We start from the raw sequence: 13,272 nt of genomic DNA on the forward strand, positions 1-13,272 counted from the left end.
TAATTGGCCTCCATAGGTAATTACACGCAATTATAGGAGTAGGCCGACCGCACCTATCTCTCTCTCAAGCTTTCGTCCATCGCGCTGTTTATCTTTCTTTTTTCTTTCTCTCTTTCTCCTATTTGGATCTTCGTGCACCTTTTACAGATTTCTCTCTTACACAGAACCCAAAGACGATATAAACTGGTGGAAAAGGGACAACTAACTATTCGGATAGAGATGAGGAATATCAATTTGTAACGGATACCAATACGACAAAAAATAATTGCAGTATAGTTAATACTTCTAAACACATTATTGGAACACCTACCAAGTTTCCAAACTATGGAGATTTTTCAGAAAAATTAGTCATGACACACGTTTTCTGGTAATAATGTTTAGTAGTTTAGAGAACGAGTGTGGTTGTTGGAAAGGAGTGTATGGTTGGATGTGTGGAGATATATAAATCACCATTTACTAAAAAATTATTCGAATAATGCAGAGTTTATCAAACTCTCTTAAGGAGCAATCAAGAAGCAGTCACATTGCACGAGTTTTTCTGCGCTTCCAGTTAGTATTCAAAGAAGTCTATTTCTCGTACTAATATTTATTAAAATTTAGAAGTAACGTATGTAGTTGTCGTGGCTGATGGTGGTATGGTTGGATGTGTGAAATATGAGTCCCCAAGTCGCGTTGGTATGACTCCACATGTATATGCCCGCCTATAGCTCTTGTCCAATGAAATCGTCGGTAGGAGCGTCGATCGGGGTATCCCTCGACCTTGGGGGGAAAGGGTAGAATGACAAAGAAAAAGCAGGATGACAAAGAAGAAAAACGAGGAGAAACAAAGAGATCGCCGCCAGGTATACAAATTATCTGGTGACGAAAAAAACAACGGAAGAGCAATTAAATAATGCTACGTCGCCACATAGTAGCGTTCCCTACCGCCCTCTGCCTCTACCGGGTGTTCTGAAGATCTTATTGTTGCAAACATTCATTGATAACATAAATCTATAAGGTAATTTGAAACGGAATCTTTTTAAAGTAATAAATCGTATTAAATCATGCAATATATAATTTTATAACTTTTTTTTAATATCTCTTCAATTATTTTTGTCAGGTATTGATGTTTCAAAAACGCTAGAAAATTAATTATGCGGTTTAGTAAGTCAAAAAATATAGAAGATAATTAATATAGCGCATAACATATCAATTATTTTTTGTTGAAGAATCACCCGTTATAGCACACATCGTGGCAGTACCCGAAGACACTATGTGTGGTGGTTAGTTGGCGCCGATGCATTAGAGCAACCCGACTCATTACCGCTGGCACAATTAAGGCCCAATTTCGTGGGCATAATGGCCGCCAATCTGGCCGCACAAAAAGCCCATGGTCGCTTTCAAGAGCCGGAACCATGCCGCCGTCTCTGCCTAATAACCGACAAAATTCACCGGGCGGCCTCTCCAATCTTTACAAATCTAGCTTTCTTCCCCTAATATAAGAGAAATTACAACATTGTGTTCGCAACGTAAATTTAAGACAACGAAACAAGAACGAATTGCGTGACAAAATTTCTTAATGACAGAATCCTGTCTACGACGGTATTATAGAGAATAAGAATCTGTACGCATTCTTATATAGATTTATAGTACGTGTGTTGTGTTTTACGCAGATTATGAATTTAAAAACCATTTGAAGAACAAATTTGTGAGATAAGGCTCGGAATCGAAAGCAAACACAAGTCAACCGCCTTCACACGGAGTGTGACCGATTTCGTAGTCGTATTTAGTCTTATATGAAGTTTACCACCCGCTTAGAGCTGCACTTTCAAGCAACCCGACTCTGAGGAGAGATCCTTTCGAGACACGGACCGGTCGCTATGGGCCTAGCACCCTCTGTGGCACCTTTCAACATGAACTTGGACGCGACGCGACACCTCGGGATAAGTGAACCCTCCCAAACACCACATTTCCCTGCGGCGGAACCGCGGGATTCGGTGCTGGGCTCTTTCCTGTTCGCTCGCCGCTACTAAGGAAATCCTAGTTAGTTTCTTTTCCTCCGCTTAATAATATGCTTAAATACAGCGGGTAATCTCGCCTGCTCTGAGGTCGTCAAAATCAAAATATTTGATATACGCACGCGCGACGAGACAAGACGAGACGAACCGTCGCGTCGATCGTCGTCGTCGTCGTCGTCGTCGTCGTGCGCAATACGACGGGGCAGGATATGCGTGGATACACACACGCGGTCGTTCGACGAGTACACGACGATGCTTAAATTCAACGGGTAATCTCGCCTGCTCTGAGGTCTTCAAACATACATGAAGACATCATCCCTATGACGATAATGAATATATAAAAAATCCTTTAATTGTATTTTAATTGTATTATAATATGTACTGCATACACAAGCAAGTGTAAATCATATCTGTACAAATATCAATTAGTTAGATTCATTAGAGTGTTTTTCGCACGTATATTTTTTCTGCGATCTAATTTATAAGTTAAAATTTTTCAATTTAATTTCGTCAAATGTTTTAATCATTATCAAAATATTTTTTTAAATTTTATTATGTTAAGTAATAATCTAAAATTTAATAGATCTTTTCCATTATAGCGCGAAAGCACTTTTGAAGCTTAACAGTCGTGTTCCTGCGCTCGTGAACATGCAAGCATTCGAGAATCACTGTGCTCGTTGGAAAATTCCTTTTGCCTCCAGCCCGCGTAAATCTATTGGCGGTGTGGAATCGAGAGAATCGACGACGAAATATTCGAAAACTGAGGCCACGCGGAGGAAGGGCGGAGGGTGCAACGCGGCAACGGCTTGGATCGGACAATAGCCGACAATGGGATCGCATCCGATTTTTGCATGCCAATTTCGCGCCCGGCATTGTACCGTAGACAATGCGCCAATAATTACGCTAAACGGCGACCATTCATACGCCCATTCGGGCGGATTCAAACCGGCCTTTCCGTATCCATTATAGTCGCGCGGCGCAAATAATCGCTCCGATGCGCGCCGCATCCACTTTTTCGCGGTGTGTCACACAGGTGGCATCTATCATCGATTTGATATTGCGATCGGAGCACATTTGGTTTCGAGCAGTCCCGAAAACGCAAAGTAGTCAGAATGTAACTTTTGTGCAAGCTTTTATTTTATTTTTCTCTCTTTCTCTCAACAACTCTTCGTTATTTTACTCGGCTACATAAATTTTTAGCAATTTCAAAAATAATTTTTTAAAATAGTTTTTTACCAATTTATAAATTTTCCAAATTATAAATTTACCAATTTACAGATTTTCTCAATTATTAAATAATTATTCAAACAATAAAAAAATAATTTGTTCCAATATTATTCGCAGCGATACATATCTTCTATAACTAAGTAGGGATATTATATGAATCACCATTTACTAAAAGAAATTATTGACTAAGAAAGAGATATATCAAACTATCTTCGAGCATCTATATCGACCAAAAGAACAATCACGATGCACGAGTGTTTCTGCTCTTTCTGTAAGTATACACCGAAAAAGTCTATCTCGTATATTTATTATAATTTGGAGATAACGTATGTAGTTGTGTAACTGATGGTGGAGAGTAGTAAGTAGTGTATGGTTGGATGTGTGGAGTATGAGTCCTCAAACATATCATACGACTCTCTGCGGATCACGATAGTGTGACTCCACATATGTATATGCCCGCCTATAGCTCATATCGTCCGACGAGATCGTCGGTGAAAACGTTGATCGGAACAACACAAAAATATTTTGTCATTATTATCGTTTCGCACACTGTCTTCTTAATTTTTGTCATAATGCAAATCAATAAATTTTGCGTCGTGAGAATTTGCAGTAATTGCGATAAATAGAACTTATTCTGAATTTAAATTGTCCTCCCACATCCTCTCACATATTATGTAAATGAATTGTGCATGTAAATAATAGTTTCACCACACTCAATGGTCCCACATTACTTATCAAACGTTTCATCAATTCGGACAAACGCAATAATCGATTTTTATTGTTTCGAGACTATTGCATGCTGTCAATTTACGCAAGCTTATTATGATCTTATATAAAAGATCAAAGAATCGCGAAGCAACATTATAATGTTCCAAAATATTTAGCGTAACTTATTCGTTAAGTTCAGATTTATGTCTTTTTCTTTTTCAAAAAAGCGCCCTTAAATTAAGCGCCTTGTGTCAGATTTTGAAAAATATCTCTGTAACACTCTGAAATATGCAATTATTAATAAAAAAGGATTTGTGGGCTCAAAAGATTCGGAATTAATAGAGTGTCACTTTTCTTTTAAGTTCGAGACAAGCTGTACGACAATTCTTGAGAAGCTAAAAACATATCCAAAGTACATCCTGGAACGACGTTCCTCGCGCGAGACGCGTCATCTCGTGCGTGCACGCGAGAATCGGACGCGGTTACGAAGGAGCGGGAGAGAACAGCGCGCTGTGCAAATCGGATTTCCTTTCGTTAAACTTCGCTCGTAACGGCCCTCCTCCTCTCTCCCTCGCCACCCATCTCTCTCTCTTGAATACTCTCCCAGCCAGCCGTGCTGTCTCTCCTCGTTCGCATCGCACGCTTTTCTCTTTCCTCTCGCATCTCGTTAGATGCACCTCTCGCGGAGGAAGAAAGTCCACAAAGGAAGTCGGAGTGCATCCAGCTTACGGACGTTGAACGAGAAGGAGAGACGAGAGAGAAAGATTGCAAAGCGACGAAGGAGCGAGGAGAGAGCGAAAAAAAGAAGTCCCTTTACCCCGCTTTCACAGATCGTCGTAGAGAGAGAGGGGGCAGAGGTGTGAGCCGTGGTGCACAGGGCTAACCGGTCGTTTATTATGCATCGAAATGCCAGCAACGATGCCACGCGAGTGGACAGGACGTTGTAAACGCTCCGCAAAAATGAACTAACGGCCGGCGCTCTCTGAGTGATTCCGCGTCGCCTCGGGGCACCGCGCGTGTGGTGGGGCACCCGTCTTTTTCCCTCCTCGTATTCCTTCCTTCTTCAGCAAGAAGAGCAGCAAGGACGACGCGTTAAGTCCTTTTCTATTCGGCTGGAATTAGATATAATAGCCGCGCCGTTGAATCGCTTATTGTATTCGTTAAATCGGTCCTGAGAACGGCTCAGCATCTCGAGTCTGCTTGCTACGATCGAAGAACCGCGTATATAATGATCTTTAATTAATGACGATATGGCGCGTTAAGTGAAATCTAATGATTGATAGCCACATTTTTTCAAGAAAGTGGAAATTACGTAAAATATCAAAGATATCCGTTTTCAGTCTTATGCCAATCTGCATTGGCATCTCAGGCCTGATTTTACTTTTGTTACCTTCGAGATAAAATCATCGATATAGAATAAAATATAAACTCGCAGTCACCCACGATAATTGTAAATTATTTTATGAATAGATTATATGTTCGCGTCTCTCTGTTTACAACATTTTAAAAATCTAAATTGGTTTATTACGTACAGATGCATTTAGCGACATCACCCTTTTGATAGAACGCTCCGGAACCGTAGTCTTCCCCACACACACGCGTGAAATTACGTTTAATAGATACAATAATACTACTTTAATGGAGGTATACTACAGAGTATATTTTCTGAGCACCCGCGCGCCGGATTCCATTTTTCTTTCGTTTTGGCTATACGTATTCTTCTTACTCGTGAGAGTATGCCGGGTAGTATTTTAGACGTTTCTACTGTCTGTGCGCTGTTAAACTCGAGATCGTGATAATAAAAGTAAGTGTTAGTGCGCCTCGAAGAAATTCCTATAAAAATTCACGCTAAATTCACGCGAACTGACCGTTAATTGCCTGCGATCAATTATCTCAGATTTTACGACAATCTTACGAAAGTATAAAAACTATGAAATGAAAACGATCAATGGCATGGTTTTACGCTTTTAAACGGGAACATTTTTCTTTCGTTTGGCAGCACGCTGTTTGCTTTCGGCTTAATGCATTATGGACAATAAGTATATTGTATTATAGTTTGTGCAACCTTTCGCGATCACAATCCGGCACGCAGTTTTACACATATTCGTTTAATAACGAGACCAGCTTGATTGGCAGTGACAGATACACGGATAGTCATTCTAATCGTGCAAGTCGACCCACGGCAATCCGATACGAAAGATAACTGCACGCGCGCGTACGTGTGTAGGTATATGAGAGAGGATAGGTGTGTCAATACGCGCGGTAATTACTTCGATTGCCAAGTTAAATAATTATCGCCGGGATGGGGGACCCGCTTTGTTGATTAATCAGTGACTCACCGTTCTGCGACCTTCGTTCTACGAGCTTCTGCTGACGTCACATCCTTCGCACGAATCTAAAACGCAAAAAAATTTGCATTAAACGACGATGTTGAATTTAAAAGAAGACGAAGGCTGAATAAATTTGCACGCGCGAGACGTCTCGCACGCGCACCAGATCTTTTATCTATAAATTTAATCATGCAAGAAAATAAATATATAACGCGTTCTGTGTGCACGCGAGAATTTTATAAAGAGGCAAAAGATGATGAAGCTCTCTCTCTCTCTCTCTCTCTCTCTCTCTCTCTCTCTCTCTCTCTCTCTCTCTCTCTCTCTCTCTCTCTCCTCCCCTCCCTCACTCTCGACGTGGACGCTTATTTACGATCGTCCATAAAATATTTATATCTTCACTTCTCGGTTAACATATTTATATTTTTAAGAGTATGTGTGTGTGTGCCTTAATTCATTTAAAAATATATATGTAACTTTTTATTTAACGTGACCTAAATCTTGTTGAAGAATCCTGTATCTTCCTAAATATAAAATTTCTCATATGTGTTAGTCGAGGAGTAACCTTACAATCAATGCAATTTCAGATAATTCAATTTTGACGTAGATATGAAAAAAGTATAACTTATAAAAACGTACTGTCGTCAGGAATAAATTAATTATTACTGAGCGTATTTACATCAAATTTGAATTACCGAAATTATACCGGTTTCAACTAAAATTCAATTAAAAAGGAAAATAACATTCAGAACAAATACAAAAACATGATATATGTTGCAACTCTTCTTGTATGACTTATATCATCTTTCTTTCAACGAGATTTATCTCGTTGTGTCTGGACGCGAGCGGAACGGGACCACTTCGATCACGAGTCCGCGCTCGCGTTCTTGCAGAAGCCCCACCCCCCTCCCGCAGCTAATTACCTTACCATCGATAAAAACAATATTAATTTTCCGCGATTTATCGGTCCACACGAGCAACATGGATGCGCCTCGTATGCGTTCGTATACCGGTCGTCGCGAGAATCATAAAAAAAAAAATCCGACCGGCCGATGTAACCGTATGCGTATCGGCGATTTAGCCGGCGGTGATTCGATGAGCGCATTCTATAATTAGTACCGGAGCACGGGGGAATTTTTATTTTCGTTTAAACTTGAACGTCCTTGCTGGCGAACATCGTTCGTCACCGGCGTATTCGCGTCGTCGTGTTCCTCTCCTCTCTTCCACCGCGAGTGCCGCTGCCTTGATGTACGATACAACGTTGGTTTGATAATAATTATTAACGTCGAACTTATTTTTTCGCCTATGCGCCGTCCTTGTCGTTCCGCCGGAATAAGATCATCCGCGGACGCTAATTCTCTCGCACGTTCTTTGGACAGTTAAAAAAAACAGCAAGGATTATAAATAAATTTATGGCCTGGCGCTGAGGTGCTGGCGTTATACGTTGACACCTGGCGTCTCTCTTCTTTTTAAATTTCTCGGTTTAGACGGGGGAAGAGTATCGTAAAGTATGTTAATAAGATGGTCACAAGAATCAGAGTAAAATAACTTATGTTTTAAAAATAATACTGAGGGAAACAAGATATTATTAACAAAATAATGTATATATAACAATATATCATAAAACTGTTTTATTTTGTGCAAATTCGGTCCGACTTATATTCAGCGAATAAATTTCTATTCCTGCGTCATAGTTCAGCGAGCAAGGGAGAAAAAAAAGAAAAGACGGAAGAAAGGCGGAGAAAGAATGGCGGACAATAACCTGGACGCAGTGTATTACTGAGTCTGCTTAAGTTAATTGGAAGTAAAATGAGAGAATGGTTCAAGGAATCACAGATTCTTCTTCTGTCGCATCCTTCGCTCTTTTCTCCGCCGTTCTGTCTCGGACTTCCCCTTTTCTCCTGTCTTCGTCTTCCCGGCGTCTTCTCTCACTTATTTGCGCTTCTCTGTGTATGTTTAATCAGACACAAGGCTCAGTCTTCATTACCCGCACTAATTTATCTAGGTTGTCGTCCGACTCCTTCTGGTCTCCGCGTCTAAACGTTTTCGACCCTTGTGCGATACATACGTACGTGAAAGACAACCGTATAATGTAACAAAGAATCCGCCCAGCTTTAATTTGCGCGAGTAAATGCAAGTACGCTTCCGCGGTTAATTTTTAACATAATTACACGTGCGGCAAGAAGCTTATATTGTTCTTTAATAAAAAAGTAATATCTCTACAATAATTTATGATAAACTTATAATTCTAGAAGACTGTGTTTTTTTGCACACGGTTTATAAAACGTTTATTATTATTTTTCAAAATATTATGCTTCCTCAACTTATATAAAATTAATCATATAAAATGTAGCATCAAGTTTTTTTTAGGTTTAATACACTTTAAGTATAGTTATAAAAATTTTTCTTTAAAAATCCGTTGTATAACCATCACAAATGAGAACATTAAATAAAGATTTATATCTGTCGTTGAGATCCATTTCTAAATTATATAAAAGATATAAAAGAAAGATAAGATCCGAAATGAATTTGATAAGCTAAGAATTGACGAACGAAGATCCGTGACGCGTTTCGACGCGAGGGACAAAGAACATTCAAAGGATGGTGAGAGTAGTGTCGAATTGGGGACTCCTGGATATCGACGGCAATATTCGTTAAGTCCTTCTAAGACCCTGTATGCGGTGTAGTCCGTTCATTCGGATTGCCAAGTCTCGGTCCCTCCTCGCTTCTCGCCATTCTCTCCTCTCGGTCCTTCGTATTCGCTAAACGAGAACTTCGTGGAGGTGGCGATCGTTTCTTTCTCCACTGTCTTTCTCTCGTTCTGGCGAATGAGCCGCGATGCCTCCTCGGCGGAGGATCAGCGCGTCAATAGGGTGTTTGTTTAATTTGCGCGTCGGCTTGTGTCTCCGTAACTCCGCAAGGGAGCTATCTTATTCAGTGCAACTCAACCTCCGCGTGAAAAAGCGTTTCATATTTCGATGAATTTTTTCAACATTCATGCAATATTTCTATTTCATTAGTTATATATATATGTGAAACATCTTTAAATAAAAATATTCTTATTTATGTGCTTATATAAGTAACCATCACTCATATCTAGCCGGAGTAAAATATCCAAGATAACATTATGTCCAGGCAAGTGACATTTAATTCCACAAGAATCCACAGTGTGCTTCATGTATAAAAATGAAACGATAAAATTAATGTCGATTATTATAAAGTGCGCGACATTATGAATGAAGTAAGTCAGGGCGATTATGAGCAGACGAGTCAACGTAATTTTCGTCAATTTCCATGCACATAAATAAAGCATACGAAATCAGATTTCTAAGCGACGAAAATCCTTTGGTTGGACGAAGGATTACGCAAAGGATGATACGGTATACATCTTGCCAGCGCAGTCGGAGAACCCTCGCGATTTCGTATCATTAAGCTCTCGCTCGCAAATGCGCAGGAAGATATTTGAAGAATCTAGAGCGTTCCTCGAAATTCCATTGCAAATGTCGAGCGAGATATTTTTAGCAAATTTTCATCGGAAGAAAACGATGAAGTAGTTTCACTTAAATGTATTTTCTTGCAAAACTAGATCATGTTAAAGACTACTTTTCTAATTTTCGCTAAATAAATAATTTACTTGAAATATACAATTTAAAAAACTACACACCTAAAACTTAGCGTCCACAAATTTGAATAATAAAACCTAAATTTACAATTATAATTACGCTTGGCGAGAAAATAAAACTGAAAAAAAAAATATCTATTATCAGCGGTAAAGAAAAAGGCAGAAGAGAAAGGGAGACTGAGGAGGGGGGAAAAGAGAATAGAGACCCTAGTTTCACAAGATCGCATCGCGTTATTTAAATTCATCATCCATCCGTCCCACTGCCGCTGGGATTCGTTGGATTAATTCTCAGCCCGTCCAGATCTCACTCTCATTGAGCTCGGGGTAATGGGGGTCGTTATTGCAGCGCAATGTAACGGCCCTAAGGGTCATTGTTCAACCGTTTTTGGGGTTCGAGCAATGACCAGTTCCGCCGCGCATGAGAACGGACTGAAACAAAAGCTGACAAACCTGTTGGAAACAATCGGCCACGGCTCCCCCAGCTCGGGCCAGCTTATGGCTCACGGGAGGGATGAACAGTTGGGTGACTTTTTTTTGGCCTCTAAGAGGAACACCTATTGTGCAACACTGGCAACATGTGTGCTTTCGTGTCGTCAGAACGAGATCGGCTGATCATTGCTGCGTCGTGATTTAGGAGCGTACTCATGTGTCATTTATTAAAGAAAATTGTGTTTAACTTAACGAGATATAATCGTTCAGTAACGATGTCAATGCTTTGTCGAAAAGCATTTACAATATTAACATTGTGATGAAACAAGATTATAAATGTTGTCTATTATTCAAAAGTGTATCATCTATTAAATCTAATTTTAAATCTAATAATTAATTCACACTTTTTAGCTGCTTAATTTAGAAAAATGAAGTTATCTCGTCGAAAACATTGCCATACGTCATATATTTCCAGAAAAACTGTTTAATCAATAGCTAGTCCTGCTAGATCAGCAGCGTGGAAAATGATTAGAAGAAAGCGACGAAATCTCCATATAGAGAACTTTCTACTTATAAGAGTGTGACAGTACTACAGTCAATGCGGCATATTGCGGGGTCTTAGTTAATTTTCTTCATGGTCATCCTTCTCTGTCACCTCCCATCTCGGTCGCTCGTCGGCTTCTTCCCCTTTGCCGAAAGAGACGTTTTACACGTCGGAACCCTTTCTTTTACAGGAAAAAATGAAGACCAAAGACAGAACGTGTGAGAGAATGGATAAAATCATAACCGAGACCGAGCGCGCACGAAAGAGCGTGCGGAAGGCGAAAGAACGGAATGACGGTTGTCGAGGCGCGCAACGCCGATAAATTATACGACGATCTCTCGCAAAAATATCCCTTTGACACCGTGCCATTTTCTAATCATCGCAATACGTATAAAGTCGCGGCCAATCTGTCTAATCCGACAACATTAAGAAACGTAAGTGCTTCTCTCCCATCCTTTCTCTCCCTTATCCTTTTCTCCGTCCTTCCTCCTTCCCATCCCTCACTTCCCTCAACTTCCCTCGCGCTGGTCTTCACGCTTTTTCCTCTCGCAGTGGGAGCTCGGGGAGGGTGCCGTGGCTAAGACGACCATGAAGGAATAGAGGAACGGCGGAAGGTGGCGGTCGAGGGAGAGTACAGGAAAGAGGGCGGGAGAGCGCGGGGCAGGGTTGGTCAGTGCTCCTTACTTAGAGGGTGGCGAGTCTGTTCTTAATTAACGCTCGCCTCTTTTGCTGCACACCCCCTCGCCACCGTGCTCCCGTAATGAGGCTCCTCGGGTGCGGGCGAGTGTGCGCGCGCGACCGTGTACATACTGGGCCATCCGCGACGGTGTGGGTGACCTAGATGAGACGCGCCCCCGTCTAGCTAATTCTTTTCTTCCGCGCTGACCACTAAAGTAAGTAGATGGCCACGTACGGAGGAGCCAGGCGCGTTCGTGTGCGTGCGGCATACGCGCGCGAGTGAAACTACGTGCGAGAGAAGCCACGTACATGTTACGCGTGTATGGGTGTATGTACGCGTATATATAGATGTATATAGTTATATACGAGCAAACGCGCGTGTGGCCATATTCCGTTGCCGCAGCACCACGGCCCAGACTCTCGGCCTGCGAGAGTTACGCGGACGTAACTGCGGGTCTTAACCCCGCCGTGTACCGCCACATTGCTCTGCCGCCGCCGTTGCTGTTGTTGGATGTTGCGTTGGTGTGTTGGCCATTGCCGCAGCTACGGTGACTTCGCCCGGCGTCCACTTTCGCGATATACCTCGCGAGTTAGCCGCGGCGCCGACGCGCTGCCGAGCCATAATTACTTCGGCGAAAATATTTCGGCGCGCGCGGTACAACGCACGAGCTAATGAGTCCGGTAATAGCCGCGGTCTCGACTGTCGAACAACGGAGATCGGATGAAAGTCACGTGCGCGATTAATGAGACGTAAGGAAAAGTGGAAATGCCTTGAAAAACTTTCGTACGCGGGTTCGATACACGTCGAGTCTCGCGTTCAGAAGCGAACGCGAGAGAAGTTACCGCGCGTGGAAAGGCTTCGTCGTTGCGCACTGCCCGCGCAGTCTTTAACCGTGAAACTTCGTCGTCGGTTTCGCACGGCGAACAGGAGCCGGCTACCGTTCGAAGCGCAGGGAAAAGACGTCCGTACGGATCGACTGGCCTATTCTTCAGGCACATCCTGGGTCAGCCCCCTTCCACCAACCCCGCCCCCGCCAGGATGATTTCTCTCTCTCTCTCTCTCTCTCTCTCTCTCTCTCTCTCTCTCTCTCTCTCTCTCTCTCTCTTTTTCTCTCTCAGCGGAGCGCCGTGCGGATAACAGCAATTAAGTCTTCCCGTTAATAGAGACGATTGTGATTAATTATCGGATTTAATGACCGGCTACTTGTACTTGTAAATATAGATAGCACGGGACGCGCATGTTGGTTACACCGTAAAAATTAGAGACCATGAATCCTCGAGAGCCCTCCTCCCCGCCTTCGCCCGTCCATCGCTACTTCTTCGTCCTCGTGTGTCACCGGTACGCCTTGTGCGCCCGCCAGAGAGAAACGGCCCTGTCACAGTCCGCTGATTTTTTAACCGGCAATCAAGCAGGGCTGTGGGACCAGCCGGTTTCATATCGTAACGAACATAAACCTGGCACAGGCGCTCGGTGCGTATCGCGCCGAAGCCAATCAGTTATCCAGAGATTAGTATTATACGCATTCGCGATATCCCCAACTACATTGAGAGACTACTTTATGTACAGAATATTCCAAATCTCCCGCATATTCTTTCATACATGGAATTCTTGAATCAACTTGAAACAGATAATTCTCAACAAGATTTCAGAAAGCAACGATAACTTTCTTTTAATTGCATAAGCTACGTCAAACAAAAATTTAAAAAAACATGTCTTTGCATTTTGTATAACTTCGAGTG

The 13,272-nt window shown here is 42.0% G+C and overlaps 1 long non-coding RNA gene across 4 annotated transcripts in view; it reads right to left on the reverse strand.

Moving 5' to 3' along the window:
- Positions 1-13,272, reverse strand: part of LOC143898125 (uncharacterized) — a 40,567-nt gene that overhangs the window by 17,027 nt on the left and 10,268 nt on the right. For all 4 annotated transcript variants that reach the window (XR_013257098.1, XR_013257101.1, XR_013257100.1 and 1 more), the window contains exon 2: positions 6,272-6,327. This is a non-coding gene — a long non-coding RNA (uncharacterized LOC143898125). The remainder of the gene's footprint in view (positions 1-6,271; positions 6,328-13,272) is intronic.

Source organism: Temnothorax americanus, unplaced genomic scaffold (genome assembly GCF_048541705.1).
Source record: "Temnothorax americanus isolate GAGA-0224 unplaced genomic scaffold, ASM4854170v1 Scaffold22, whole genome shotgun sequence".
Taxonomy (NCBI): Eukaryota; Metazoa; Arthropoda; class Insecta; order Hymenoptera; family Formicidae; genus Temnothorax; species Temnothorax americanus.